Source organism: Podarcis bocagei, assembly GCF_964188305.1.
Source record: "Podarcis bocagei genome assembly, chromosome: 12".
In the NCBI taxonomy this organism is placed as follows: Eukaryota; Metazoa; Chordata; class Lepidosauria; order Squamata; family Lacertidae; genus Podarcis; species Podarcis bocagei.
Window position 1 is genome coordinate 52,823,393 of NC_138137.1, and position 15,097 is coordinate 52,838,489.

Here is a 15,097-nt window from a genome sequence, read left to right on the forward strand (position 1 = left end):
TTACTTACTGTCGGGGAACTGCCATCAGTGCCGGAGGGAGAGAGCAAAAGCCAGAGGGATTCCAGAGAGCGCCCAGGGATTGGGAGAGGCAGCCCATCTTCTGGGGAAGAGAATCAGCGTAGCACCAGTGGAGAAGGGGGACAGATGGGGGAAGCGGCGAGGCGGTCCCATGACTCCTTGCCTGGGACCAGCGGGGAGAGTAGGGGCCCTCCGTTGCCCACGCCCTCCTTGCGCAGAAGGCTTCCACGCAGGGAGAGTAGGAGGAGACTGGGCGTCAAAGAGCTTCTTTGCTGGAAGAAGTTTAAGAAACGCCCACTGACGGATTCTGCCAGTGATTGAGTCAGCCACGGGTGAGTGGCTGTCCGGACAGAAAAGGTTCACTTAGGCAACCCAGCCAGGTGTTTGCACCCAGCCGGGGAGATAAGCACCGGCTTATGCACGAGCAACCCCTAGAACCATTACACTTACTAATGGTGATCTTTTCTATGTTTTTAGCAGTTTGTATTTTATCTGTGTTGCTTTAATCTGTGTATGGACACTGTGCCCGAAAAACTGCTTTTTCAGGTCCACAATCTCACCATGACCCCCCCCCCAAGTGCTTTTTTTCTGGGTCCGCAATCTCATGTGGGTCATGCGATTTGCGGAGGATTTCGATCCCAGAAGATGGTGTCCCATATTTGGGCCATATCCCTTCGGAGGGTATGAGATCACCAGTCTTGACATACTCAGAGGCACCTTGCCCATGCCCGTCTTAAAGCCTATATTAGTTCGAGGGACCCTTGAAATGAGGGTCCAGAAATGAGACACAGACCCTCCATGGCCTGGGCTAAAGGTAAAGGTAAAGGTACCCCTGACCATAAGGTCCAGTCGCAGACTACTCTGGGGTTGCAGCGCTCATCTCGCTCTATAGGCTGAGGGAGCTGGAGTTTGTCCGCAGACAGCTTCTGGGTCATGTGGCCAGCATGACTGAGCCACTTCTGGTGAAACCAGAGCAGGACACGGAAACACTGTTTACCTTCCCGCCGGAGCAGTACCTATTTATCTACTTGCACTTTGACATGCTTTCGAACTGCTAGGTGGGCAGGAGCAGGGACCGAGCAATGAGAGCTCACCCCGTCGCAGGGATTTGAACCGCCAACCTTGTGATCAGCAAGCTCTAGGCTCTGTGGTTTACACCACAGCGCCACCAGCGTCCCAATGGCCTGGGCTGGACGGGGGCAAAAAACAAACAAACAAACAAACAAACAAAATCACTGCAGGCCAAGACCTTGGGCTTAACTGGGCTTTAGACTGGGCTAATGGTCTGAAATTAGTTTCTGATCTCACGAGGTGCGTTTGACGTGGTGCCGTCATTGTCATGACACGACACCTCAGAGCATGACACAGCAAAGCGTCCCTAGTCCCCAATGTGCTTCTTCCCTTACCGAATTACGATTTACCGAGGGTGGAGGCGGCAGTGGGGGCTTCACGGACTGAGTCAGCCCTCTTGGCACCGCGAATTTTGTAGGACGTGCTGAGGCTCCTTCTACTGCTCCCATACTGGCGTACAAGAAATCGTGATTGACTCAGCCTGATGGAATAGCAGCGCCTGCCCCCTAAAAATAGACCAGCCTTTTCACCCTCCCAACATAGCTCAGGATTCCAAGATATAATCAGCTGTGAGGGGCCGGCTGGAGACACTCAGAGCCAGGATCGGAGCGTGGAGCAGGTCTCTCCTCCCTAGGATATTCCAACAGCCGGGCCTTTCCAAGACGCCAAACCAGGACTTGCCATTGCAGATTGCTAGGAACTCTCAGTAAGTCATTTCTTGAGATATTGCAAAGGGAAGGGGAAGTTAACGGAAGCTAAATCTGTGGATTTAGGTGGGAGTTAGGGATTGTCAAATATCTCGTTGAGCGAAGCCAGATTAAAGTACCTGGTTTTTCTACGTTGAGCCAAAACTTCTGCCGGATGGTGGTCATTGTTATTTTTCTGTAGTCAGGCATGTGTTCCTTTGGCCTGGTGAACAGTCATATCCAGATTGTGGCCTGACGCTTTTGGAAGCTGGTCTGTCTTTTGATGTGGGCATAACTGGTCCCAGATGCGAAGGGTGGACCTAGATTCAGGTCTCGGGCAAATCCACTGAAAAATGGATAAAGAGAGTATTTCCACAAACGTCCCACCCCACCCTCCAGACACACATTTTGACTCTTCCTGAGATCTTGGAGGGGTTTCTGCCATTCAGAGCCTGAATCTACAGGTCTTTCTGACATACACCTTTCCCGCCTGCCTCCATTGTGTTTTATCTCATATTGTGGTTTTAGGGTGTTATTTTAATTGTCATTGTTGTGATTTAATTACCTGGGTAATGGTGGCGTGGAATTTTAGAGTTGGGAATGGGGGATCTTGGAAGGCGCCTAGTCGAAACCTCTTGTGTGATGGAGTGATCAGACCGAAGAACTATAGACTGGGAAGGGACCACAAGGGTCATCTAGTCCAACCCCTACAATCAGCTAGAGAATCCAAAGGGCAGCTCTGTATACCCTAGACCAGGATTCCCAAGATTTAGGTCTCCAGCTGTTGTTGGACTACAACTCCCATCATCCCTAGCTAGCACGGCCAGTGGTCAGGGATGATGGGAACTGTAGTTCAAAAACAGCTGGAGACCCAGGTTTGAGGAACCCTGCCTTAGACCACTCTTCCCCAACCAGAGAGTCTCCAGAGACTATAACTCCCATCAGTCTCAGCTGAAACAGCTACACATGGAGACTCCCTGCAAATATTTGGTCTAGTCTAGAGAGTGGATAAGGGACACGGGTGGCACTGTGGGTTAAACCACAGAGCCTAGGGCTTGTCGATCGGAAGGTCGGCTGTTCGAATCCCCACGACGGGGTGAGCTCCCATTGCTCGGTCCCTGCTCCTGCCAACCTAGCACAGTGGTACCTCGCAAGACGAATGCCTCGCAAGACAAAAAACTCGCTAGACGAAAGGGTTTTTTGTTTTTTGAGCTGCTTCGCAAGACGATTTTCCCTATGGGCTTGCTTCGCAAGGCGGAAACGTCTTGCAAGTTTGTTTCCTTTTTCTTAACACTGTTAATACAGTTGCGACTTGACTTCGAGGAGCAACTCATAGAACGCGGTGTGGTAGCCTTTTTTGAGGTTTTTTAAGACTTTGGTGATTTTTGAAGCTTTTCCAAAACTTTCCCGACACCGTGCTTCGCAAGACGAAAAAAATCGCAAGACGACAAAACTTGCGGAACGAATTAATTTCGTCTTGCGAGGCACCACTGCAGTTCGAAAGCACAGCAAAGTGCAAGTAGATAAATAGGTACCAATCCAGCGGGAAGGTAAACGGCATTTTCGCGCACTGCTCTGGTTCATCAGAAGCAGATTAGTCATGCTGGCCACATGACCTGGAAGCTGTACGCCGGCTCCCGCGGCCAATAAAGCGAGCTGAGCACCGCAACCCCAGAGTCGTCCGCGACTGGACCTAATGGTCAGGGGTCCCTTTACCTTTAGAGAGTGGATGGTTTTGCATCAAATGGGTGGAAACCTGATCTGGCAGTTGGGTGATTTCAGGTGCTGATCATCATGACTTCAAAGCACCGCCCAGGGCTTGGAAAGACCCTGTATGGTGCTTTGAAGTGCCATGGTTCAGCCATCTTGAAGGCATCACCTTGAAGGCGCTTCAAGCCTGCATGTTGCAGGGATTGGCCTTGCAATCAAGTTTTGGGGGAAACGGCTTCATGGGTCAAAGTAGAACTCAACCCGGGCCAAACTGAACTATCTACAGACAAGAGAGGAAGGTGTGGAGAGACTTTCTACTCTTGGGGCATCGCACAGTCTTTTCGTTGCTGGCTTCAGAAATATATTACATAGCAAGATGAAAGAGTTGGTGCCCAGCGACATGGGGGTGCTTATTATGGAACGGACCCCCTATTCCCCTCATATAATCACAATTCCCAGAGCTCCCTGAGAAGAGAGACTGACAGACCCTCCAAGTGTCCCTATGTTCCAGGGACTGTCGCAGATTTACAGAAGCTGTCCTGGTTTCTGATATGATCCCGCCATGTCCCGCTTTTCCTTAAGACGTCCCTATTTTCATCAGATAACAGTTGGTGGGGATGTCTCTATATTCATGGGAGGAATGTTGGAGGGTATGGACTGAGTGTTAAACCACTCTGATAATTTCAGTTCTGTGAGGGGAATAGGGGCTTCGTAAGAACTTTCAGCACCCTTGGCAAACTACACCTCCCAGAATTCTGGGGGGGGGGGGGGCATGGCTTTTTAAAGCAATAGGGTAGTGCTTTAAATGCATGGTGCGGCCTGCGTAAAACAAAAGTGAAGAACGAAAGGGAAATGGATCCGCAGTTGCTTTTCACGTTTGTTTTGATTCCTCCTTGCCCCCTGCAGCTACCAATTCATTTCAGCATCCAAAACAAATCTGGGTGCATTACAATTCATTTTCCATTCATTTTTAGTTAAAAAAATGCACAGCCTTAAAATACCACCCTCTGCCTGTCTGGGCAACTACACTCCGTTCAGCGCCAGCAATGCGACGATAATTCCAAACAATACCACCGGCTCACGCATTGTATTTCTGAAAGCTCTTTAACATTCCAAAGGATCCCTCCTGCAACCCCCTGGCCTTTTGCACAGGAATGAAACTGGGCTTCTCTCACCAGCTGCCCGCTGGAAGGCAAACCTCCTCTCGCCCCCACATCCCAAAATGCCACCGGCAGTTGTCACTCGCCTTTGCATTTTTGAACCAGGAATAGCAGCTCAGCATTCTTTCAAGCATGGTTATCTCCCCTGCCTGCCTGACCACCCCCCTCCACCCCCAATCCTGGTTTCTCTCTCTCCGGCCAAATGTAACAAGCACAATGACTTTTGCCTCAAACAAGGGGCCATTTGCAAGGAATGTGTGCGAAAGAGGGTGGGGGGGGGGCGAGAGACTGCCCCTTCCGAGGTGTCAAAACTCGGGGGTTCAGCAGAAGGAACGTGTTAATTCTGCACCATCAGCTATTCAGTGGACAATCGTATTTGCCTGCTCAAAAGTAAGCCCCACAGAGCTCAGTGAGGGATAGGACTGCAGCCTAAATGGGCTTGTATGTGTCACGGAATTACGGTGCAAGCCCAGAGGGTAGGACTCGAACCCATGGCTTCAAGAAAGGAGATTCCAACTAAACATCAGGAAGAACTTTGTGACAGTAAGAGCTGTTTGTCAGCAGAACTGTTTCCCTCGGGAGGTTGTAGACCAGGCATAGGCAAACTCAGCCCTCCAGATGTTTTGGGACTACAACTCCCATCATTCCAGACCACTGGTCCTCCTGTTAGCTAGGGATGATGGGAGCTGTAGTCTGAAAACATCTGGAGGGCCGAGTTTGCCTGTGCCTGTTGTAGACTCTCCTTCCTTGGAGGTTTTTGAGCAGATGTTGAATGGCCACCTGTCACGTATGATCTCGCTGAGATTCCTGCATTGCAGGGGGTTAGACTATAGGACCTTTGGCGTCCCTTCCAACTCTACAATTCTGTGATTCTACTATTCCAAAGACCATGCGGTTGAGGTGAGGGCGGGGCATGATTTCCAGCAGCTGTGCTAGATCTTTGAAGCTGCCCCTTCCGTTTCCATCCAGTGTGAGAGCCAGCGTGGTGTAGTGGTTAAGAGCGGTGGACTCGTAATCTGGGGAACCAGGTTCGCGTCTCCGCTCCTCCACATGCAGCTGCTGGGTGACCTTGGGCCAGTCACACTTCTCTGAAGTCTCTCAGCCCCACTCACCTCACAGAGTGTTTGTTGTGGGGGAGGAAGGGAAAGGAGAATGTTAGCCGTTTTGAGACTCCTGGACCAGAAAAAGCCTTGCAGAGAGAGAGAGAGAGAGAGAGAGAGAGAGAGAGAGAGAGAGAGAGAGAGAGAGAACTAGAGAGCTGGGATGGTGTTGCTCCATCAGGAATGCAGACAGGATCAGGGTCCTGGCAGCAGGACAATGGCCTGCCAGCACAAAGACGAAAAGGGGGCGGAGCAGGGCGGTGCCAGGGGGCTGAGCGTTACCCATTGCCTGAATGGGGCTTGCAGGCTTGCATATATAGCTGGACCCATCACCCTCCGGTTAAAAGGATGCTTTGGCTCCCACCCCCCACCCCTGGGGCTATTATTGCTGCTTATCCATCTATGAGAATCCCCCGAGGCCGGGGGCACGAGCGGCGCCGGCGCTTAGCAAGCCTTTTGTCAAGGCCCGAATTATCTTGCAGCGGAGCAAAAGGGAGGGATTAGGGGAGAGGCCACGCGAGTGAATTCCTTAACTTCCAGCCACAGATACGCGGGCCGTTGGAAGGCAGGGCTGGGATGTTTGACGTCCTTCGTCCAGGCCAAGATACCTCTCCATAGAAGCTCAGGCAGGGCAAAGACATATGGAGTGCAAGTGGAAGGAAAAGATGGCGGGCTGTTCTAGCATTCTGGCAAATTTATTCAGTCTTAACAAATAGGTTTTTGGGTGTGAGGAATTCAGATCTGCTTTTATTTTGCGACTGGGCAACACTGGGAAAATCCCCTTGGAATGGCACTCCATCAAAAGGTCATGAATTCATGGAGATGGGGAGAAAATGGCACTCAGGGCCTTTTTGCAACGAGAAAGGTCTCTGGGATCATCACTGCTGCCCCACAGAACCAGAGGGTTGCAGGGGACCGTGAGGGTCACCTGGTCCAACTCCCTGCCATTGCAGGAAACTTTTACCCAACAGGGGTCTTGAACCCACAACCCTGAGAATAAGAGTCTCATACTCTACCGGCCAAGCTATCCGAGCTGATGTGGCAGTGAGAATGTTGGTTTTTTATTCTTCTTTTAAAAAGGAACTTACAAGGAACTTAATTTTATTATTTATACCCTGACCATCTGGCTGGGTTTCCCCAGCCACTCTGGGCGGTTTCCAACCAAATATTAAAAACAATACAGCGTCAGACATTAAAAACTTCCCTAAACAGGGCCGCCTTCAGTTGTCTTTTAAAAGTAAAATAGTTGTTTATTGCCTTGACATCTGATGGGAGGGCCTTCCACAGGGCAGGCGCCACTACCGAGAAGGCCCTCTGCCTGGTTACCTGTAACCTCACTTCTTGCAGCGAGGGAACCACCAGAAGCCCCTCGGAGCTGGACCTCAGTGTCCGGCTTCTCCTTGCTTCCTCCCATTGGCTTTTCCCTTGCAAGGACGGTTTAGGATTCCTAAGATTCCATGACATTCAGTGAAGAGTGTCACACACAAATCACATCAATGAGAGCTTGGGGTATATCGCAGGCGAACTTTTCTACTATGGCATGACTGCATGGTGGGTTTGAATGCAATAGCAGGGGCGGACTTTGGTAATCCTTCATAATATGGCGCCCCGTGCGAGGCCATATTTTTGCGCCCCAAAATTGATCTTCTCAATTACAGTAGTACCTCTGGTTAAGAACGTAATTCGTTCCGGAGGTCCATTCTTAACCTGAAACTGTTCTTAACCTGAAGCACCACTTTAGGTAATGGGGCCTCCAGCTGCCGCTGCCCCGCTGCTGCGCGATTTCTGTTCTCATCCTGAACCAAAGTTCTTAACCCGAGGTCCTATTTCTGGGTTAGCGGAGTCTGTAACCTGAAGCGTATGTAACCTGAGGTACCACTGCATGGGGCTTCTAAATTTGCACCCCCTCGGCTCAGCACCCAGCGCAGGGGAACTGCCCATACCACCCTAAATCTGGCGCTGACAACAGAAGCTAGTCTTAAAATCGACTCTTATCATGGTTGTTGGTCTGTACAGGCCCTTCTCATTAGAGATGGGGGCTATGTGGCAAGAAAGAAAGAAAAAAGTCTGTTTTTTCCCTAGTACCTGCTTTGCCTCACTCCCAGTATCTCCAGTACTGTGCAGGATGGAAAGCAGGGAGTGGGGGCAGGAAGGCTTAGCCTTAGGCTGGAGACAGACAAACAGACAGACAGACAGACAGGCTGAAGCAGGGGAGTGGCTGTGAGGGGGCATGGTTCTCTTCTACTCAGAAGTAAACCTAGGATGCTGGGGAATGTAGAGGCCACCAGCACAAGGTGAGGCAAAGTATTTGCAAGCTGAAGAAGTAGTATTCTTAAATGACGCTTGAGATAATCATCATCATCATCATCATCATCATCATCATCATCATCATCATCATTTATTATTTGTACCCCGCCCATCTGGCTGGATTTCCCCAGCCACTCTGGGCGGCTTCCAACAAAGATGAAAAATACTCTAATACATCAAACATTAAAAACTTCCCTGAACAGGGCTGCCTTCAGAAGTCTTCTGAATGTCAGGTAGTTGTTTTTCTCTTTGACATCTGATGGGAGGGCGTTCCACAGGGCGGGCGCCACTACCGAGAAGGCCCTCTGCCTGGTGCCCTGTAACTTGGCCTCTCGCAGTGAGGGAACCGCCAGAAGGCCCTCGGAGCTGGACCTCAGTGTCCGGGCTGAACGATGGAGGTGGAGACACTCCTTCAGGTATACTGGACCGAGGCCGTTTAGGGCTTTAAAGGTCAGCACCAACACTTCGAATTGTGCTCGGAAACGTACTGGGAGCTAATGTAGGTCTTTCAAGACCGGTGTTATATGGTCTCGGCGGCCGCTCCCAGTCACCAGTCTAGCTGCCACATTCTGGATTAGTTGTAGTTTCCGGGTCACCTTCAAAGGTAGCCCCACATAGAGCGCATTGCAGTAGTCCAAGCGGGAGATAATCAGAGCATCCCTCCCAACTCGACAATTCCATGGTTCCACGACTTTGGAGGACTGGAAATGGCCAGCAGGCAGCAAAGGGGGAAAGGAGGCAGGAAGGGGCAAGTATTAGTGGTGTGGTCCAAGGAGATACGGTGTGAAAGCTGGGAATCCCAATATAACCCCAAAACTGAAGTATGCCAGACTTCCTCATTGTGGGGTGGCACGCTGTTAAGGCAGCAATGCTGATGAAAATAATCAAGCCTTGGCGCGATCAGTGCATGGATCACTCTTCTCCCAAGGAAGAAAAGCAGGCTGCGATGAAACACAGCTCACGCCAGGCTAGACTGGGTGCTGTGCCTCTCTGCTCCTGCAGAGAGAGAAATCCTGCTGGCATTTGGGGCAGCCACAGCAGGGCTTATGCCGCGACACACAATAGGGTTTTTTCGCTTAGCAGGCCTCTTTGTCCGGGGCAGATGGATTCAGCAGCAAAGCTGACGACACGCTCTTGGCCACCTCCGGCGGAGAGGCTGGGCGCTGAGCTTGCAGCTTTGCCTTTTTTTTAATAGGCGGTTGCGTCCGTCGGCAAGCCAGGGGTGGATGGTGGCACTCAGCCGGTCTGGAGAAGGAAGCCATCGATGCTAACAGGTGGGTGGCATCGCTGGGCGACACGCTCGCCGTGGTTTTAGCGTAGCGGCAAAATGGGGCAGGGCAGGAAGTGGGAGAGGACAAGGAGTTGTCTATTTGACTATAGATTCTGGGTCTTGGAGCAAATCTGGGTATTGCATGAGCATTTTTAGTACAGTGGTACCTCGGGTTAAGTACTTAATTCGTTCCAGAGGTCCGGTCTTAACCTGAAGCACCACTTTAGCTAATGGGGCCTCCAGCTGCCGCTGTGCCGCCAGAGCACGGTTTCTGTTCTCATCCTGAAGCAAAGTTCTTAACCTGAGGTAATATTTCTGGGTTAGTGGAGGCTGTAACCTGAAGCGCATGTAACCTGAAACATATGTAACCCGAGGTACCACTGTAATGATGGCTACAGTGGAGAGAAAAACGAGTCAAGTGTTAAACAGCTTCTGTCGACCTCATGGCCTCCAGATCTTTTGGACTACCTGCTGATGATGGGAGTTGTAGTCCACAACATCTGGAAGGCAACCAGTTCAGCAGAGATTGATGTAGCGGATGCCACAGGTTGAGTTTTTTTGACTACTCGAGAGTTTGAGCTATTTGTAGCAAGGAAGGAAAAAGGCAACCCGGCCAAAGTAGCCGATTTCACCCACAGAGAGGTTGCCAGCTTTCAACTGTTGGGTGTGAGGCTGTGCTCATACCGTACATCTTAACATTTAGACATTAACTATGTTTTTTGGCACCAGTGATAAGCTTTCCTCCAGATGCAATAGCAGTTACAGGGTGTGTGTGTGTGTGTGTGTGTGTGTGTGTGTGTGTGCGCGTGAGAGAGAGAGAGAGAGAGAGAGAGAGAGAGAGAGAGATTGGAACAGAGGTGGAAGCAAAGGGTTAAAGCCCTCCCCCAACCATGATCCCAATTTGGATCAGTGCTGCTCCCATACGGCTGCTATTTACAAAACACCAGGCAGCCACTTGCATGATTATCGCCAAGTCATATCATGGGCGTAGCCAGGATTTATTTGGGGGGGCAGGGTTTATGTTGGGGGGGCAGAACCGAGTTGTCTGCGACACAACTGGTCAGTAAGTTAAGTATTTTCATTTATTTACTTGATTTGGGGAAGGGGCAGCTTCCCCCCTCCTTGCCCCCTGGCAACGCCTATGGGTTATATAGGATGTCGTGAGTTGGGAGGGTGGGCGTGGCTTGAGAGAAATGGCCTTGCAGACCAAATTGGAAACACTACTGGGTCAAATTAGGTCTGCGGGGCTAGAGTTACCCTGCTCCTCTTTTGAAGAAAGGGAAAGTCTGCCTGTTTTTCATTTTCCGCCAGAAGTGTATGGAGTTTGCAGGCCTGGTCACCCCTTCTGACTGCCGCTGTACTGAAGACATGCATCTGGTCTGATCTAGCTGGTTCCTCTTATGTTCTTATATGCGATCAAAATATTATTATTTCTTCTTCAAAAAGACCCATCGTTGGCATTTCCAGGCTGAGAACCAGCCATACCGGTGGCCACCATGCTTTGCTTTGCTTTCTCACAGAGGAACTGGAGACTCCTGAACATACCTGTCAACGTTTCCCTCTTTTTAAGGGAAAGTCCCTTATTCCGAATAGGATTCCTCGCAAGAAAAGGGAAACGTTGACAGCTATGCTCCTGAACGCTTTCTAAATTACCTTCTGTTGCGTTTCATCCACCTCACTCTCCTATGATCTGTGGCTTCCTGACTCTGTTCTATAGTCATAACTCTCGGTTCTCGCTGCTGACAATCTCTCCCTGCTCTCAAGTTGCAGGCTTACCCAAAAAGTTTGCTCTCACCTGCTTGGTTTTACACTTCAGTAGACCCATACCTCACAAGCGTCCTGGGAAAAAACAGAACACCCTGCTTTCTCCTGGAAGAGCACTGGTCACTGTGATTTTGCACTGTGGTTTTGCACTGAGATCTCACCTTGAAAAAGCACTTACCGTATTTTTCGCTCTATAAGACGCACCAGACCACAAGACACACCTAGTTTTTGGAGGAGGAAAACAAGAAAAAAAATATTCTGAATCTCAGAAGCCAGAACAGCAAGAGGGATCGCTGCGCAGTGAAAGCAGCAATCCCTCTTGCTGTTCTGGCTTCTGGGATAACTGCGCAGCCTGCATTCGCTCCATAAGACGCACACACAATTCCCCTTACTTTTTAGGAGAGAAAAAGTGAGTCTTATAGAGCAAAAAATACCGTATTTTGGAGCCGCAATCTTGTGCAGCACTCCAAAATGTGCACTTTTCGGTGAGAGCAAGCCCCCCCCCATGTGTGTCTTTTGGGCTCTGTGATCTCGTGCAGGTCACATGACTTGCAGGGAGCACAGACAGGAAGTTCCACGTCGCTGTTTCGGGACTCTGTATGTTGGTGGGTATGGGGACCTTGCCTTGTCCAGGACAGAGCTTGATTCTGCTACAACTTCCCATTATCCCTCCCAAGAAACACATTTCTCCACTTGGAACTCAGGGCTGGGGGAATTTCAGGGACGCACCCAGAACATCTGAAACAATGTTTGATTCTGAGTCTGGATTGACTACTAATTTGGATGCCACATATCGCAGAGGAGCATTAATTCAGTTGCCAAGCCACAGCAGAAATTGGTTGCTTGCTACTAATAATGTGTCCACACCTGGACACTCAAGTTTAAGGACAGACCACATGATAAACACGAGTCTGCATTGTGATGCAGCAGCAAAAATGCCGAATGCAATTCTAGGCTGCCTCAACAGAAGCATAGCATCCTGTGGTATTGTTGCGTTCTGCTTTGGTCGGACTGTTATGTGCTGAAGTTCTCACCCTGGGCCAGCAAGGGGATACTGTAGATAGTTTTCACTCAGGTCCACATATGCAAATAAGGGATATGAACTCCTGAACAGTTCAGTGATTGGATAGTTACAGAAAGTCTTACAGTTGTGTTGTAGTTGAGCTCTATATAAGCAGGCTGGCTGAACCCTAAAGCTCAGTTCTGTTATGGCCTGTGAATAAACAAGAGCTGTTTGAAGAATTGCTGTGTCGCCTGATATCTTCACCCATGACTTAACACAGACTTTGGCGGGGATGCTGTACATACTTCTGGGCACTGCGGTTTAGAAAGGATATCCTTGAATCAAAGACCTGAAGAGCTGGAAGGGACCGCAAGGATCATCTAGTCCAGCCCCCTGCAGTGCAGGAATCTTTCAGCCACCATAGGGCATTGAACCCGTGCCCTGAGATTAAGACCAGAGGAGGGTGGGAAAGACGAAGAGGGGAGATTGAAGCAGTTGGGAATCTTTAGCATGGGGAAGAGATAAAATGCAGTTTGAAAGGATACATCCAAAACTAATGCCAATTTTCAACGTGGTTTTTAAAAGACGGATGAGGGGATGAGAAGGTGCTTGCGAATGAACATATGTGAATCTGACGCAGGGCGGAAATAGACTGATACGTCCTACATAAGCGTGGCCTTGGGATGTGAAGTGGAGGTTATAAAAATAGACCCTCTCAAAGAAGCATGTTTCTCAGTAAAAGATGCGAACTCTGTATTGTGGGCACCTGCACAGCGAGAGTCAAATGCCTAGACTGGCTGGGGCCGCCATGCCTGGCCGGCCTGTTGCATCAGTTGTGTGCATGATAGATGTGTCACGCACTGGAATAATAAGTGCAAGGCATCCCCGTGGTTCAGCATGGCATTTTCAGCTGTTTGAGATGTTTAAATGTCAAGGCCCATCATAAATTGGTCTCTGGAGCAGCCTCTCACCCGACGCTGTACTCTGGGGGAAGGGCACCTTGCATGAAGAAAGCCGCAGGTTCAAAGCCCAGTGTTAAGTTGTGGGTGAACATATCAGACGACACAGCGATTCTTCAAACAGCTCTTGTTTATTCACAGGCCAGAACAGAACTGAACGGAAGGGTTCAGCCAGCCTGCTTATATAGAGCTCCACTACAACGCAACTGTAATCACTTTCTGTAACTATCCAATCACTGAACGTCACTTTCAATCCCTTATTTGCATATGTGGACCTGAGTGAAAACTATCTACAGTATCCCCCTGCTAGCCCAGGGTGAGAACTTCAGTACATAACACCCAGCACCTCCAGGTAGGGCTGGGAGAAATCCTGCCTAAAACCCTGGATAGCCACTGCCAGTCAGTGCAGACAATACTAAGTCAGATGGACCAATGATCTGACTCAGTTTAAGGCAGATCCCTATGTTCCTGGTGCAAGAGGGCCCACAGGTGTATTCTTCACAACTTCTCTTCAAAACACACAAAAATGGGCACTGGGCATGTGCTGGTCCCCCCTTTCCAAGTATTTCAAAAGTGGTGAAGAATACACCATTCCTGACCAGTCCTGCATGTGTATAGTCTGCCCTATTCAAATATCCACTTTTATTGATTTGGAGCTTGAGTTTGCGTCTCTTCCTCTTCCCTCCGCCTCCTCTTTTCCTTTTGTGTTGTGTGTTTTGCCATCTACCCTGCACGGAGCTGCTATCCCAGTGCCTTTAACAAACCACAGTTCCCAGGATTCTTTGGGGGGGAGCCATGTGCATTAAATGTGCTTTAAATGTATGGGGTGAATGTCACCAAGGCACGTGACTCAGGCTGCTGTCTGTAACTCCTTTTCTCAGAAATGTTGCTTTATAAGAGCTGATAAGCCAACAGTGGGCTGAGAAGTATCAAGCGCAATGAAAGCAAGGGGAGTTGAGCATTGCAGTAGATTAACCTACACAGAAAACCTTTCACCTTTAAATTGCATCTCAGTTTGGCAACCCCAGAGGACAGGGAGCTAGAGGCATCAAAATGGCGCACAGTTGCACTCATAAAATTGGGTTTTAAGTGACTTGCTCTAAAACAGATCCTATGAAGCCTTTTTTTAAAAAAGTGACAATGATAATATCAGGCAACATACCTGAGATTTTATGAGTACCAAAGTTCATCTCAGAAAAGGTGTTTTGAGAAGAAATCTGCCCTTTAGTCTCACTGTTATAGATCTGCAACAAATAACAGCATTGTGATTATTTGTGAAAGGTATCACAGTGTCCCCCACCCCTTTCTGTTTTCTTTGGGGATTTGGGACTGGGTTTAGCAATCCCTAATTGCTGGAAGCCTCTCTCCCGTCTTTGGAATGCCATATCCATCAGAGTTGGGGAGATGGTCAGAGAGACTGCTTGAAGCAACTTTGAATTTAGGCAGAGCGGAGCTGGGCGTTTAGCTGAGCAGGAAGCAATGGGGCTGTGAGGGGTCCAAAATAGGAGATCAACAGTGAAATCTTATATCTGTCTAGGGAAAAAAATAAGCCCTGTTGAGTTCAACAAGACTTCTTTGCAAGGGCTCACCCTCACTGTTCCTTTGCTCTCGGGGTTAACAACCGCAACGCTTGTTTTTAGTACCGTGCGCAGGTGGAGCTGTGGGTTAAACCACAGAGCCTAGGACTTGCCGATCAGAAGGTCGGAGGTTCGAATCCCCGTGACGGGGTGAGCTCCCTTTGTTCGGTACCAGCTTCTGCCAACCTAGCAGTTCAAAAGTACGTCAAAGTGCAAGTAGATAAATAGGTACCACTCTGGTGGGAAGGTAAACGACGTTTCCGTGCTTCTCTGGTTTGCCAGAAGCGGCTTAGTCCTGCTGGCCACATGACCTGGAGGCTGTACGCCGGCTCCCTCGGCCAATAAAGCGAGATGAGTGCCGCAACCCCAGGGTCAGCAACGACTGGACCTAATGGTCAGGGGTCCCTTTACCTTTACCTTTAGGCCAGATTTAGCGGTGTGGCCATCAGTTGCTAACCAGGATCATACATTA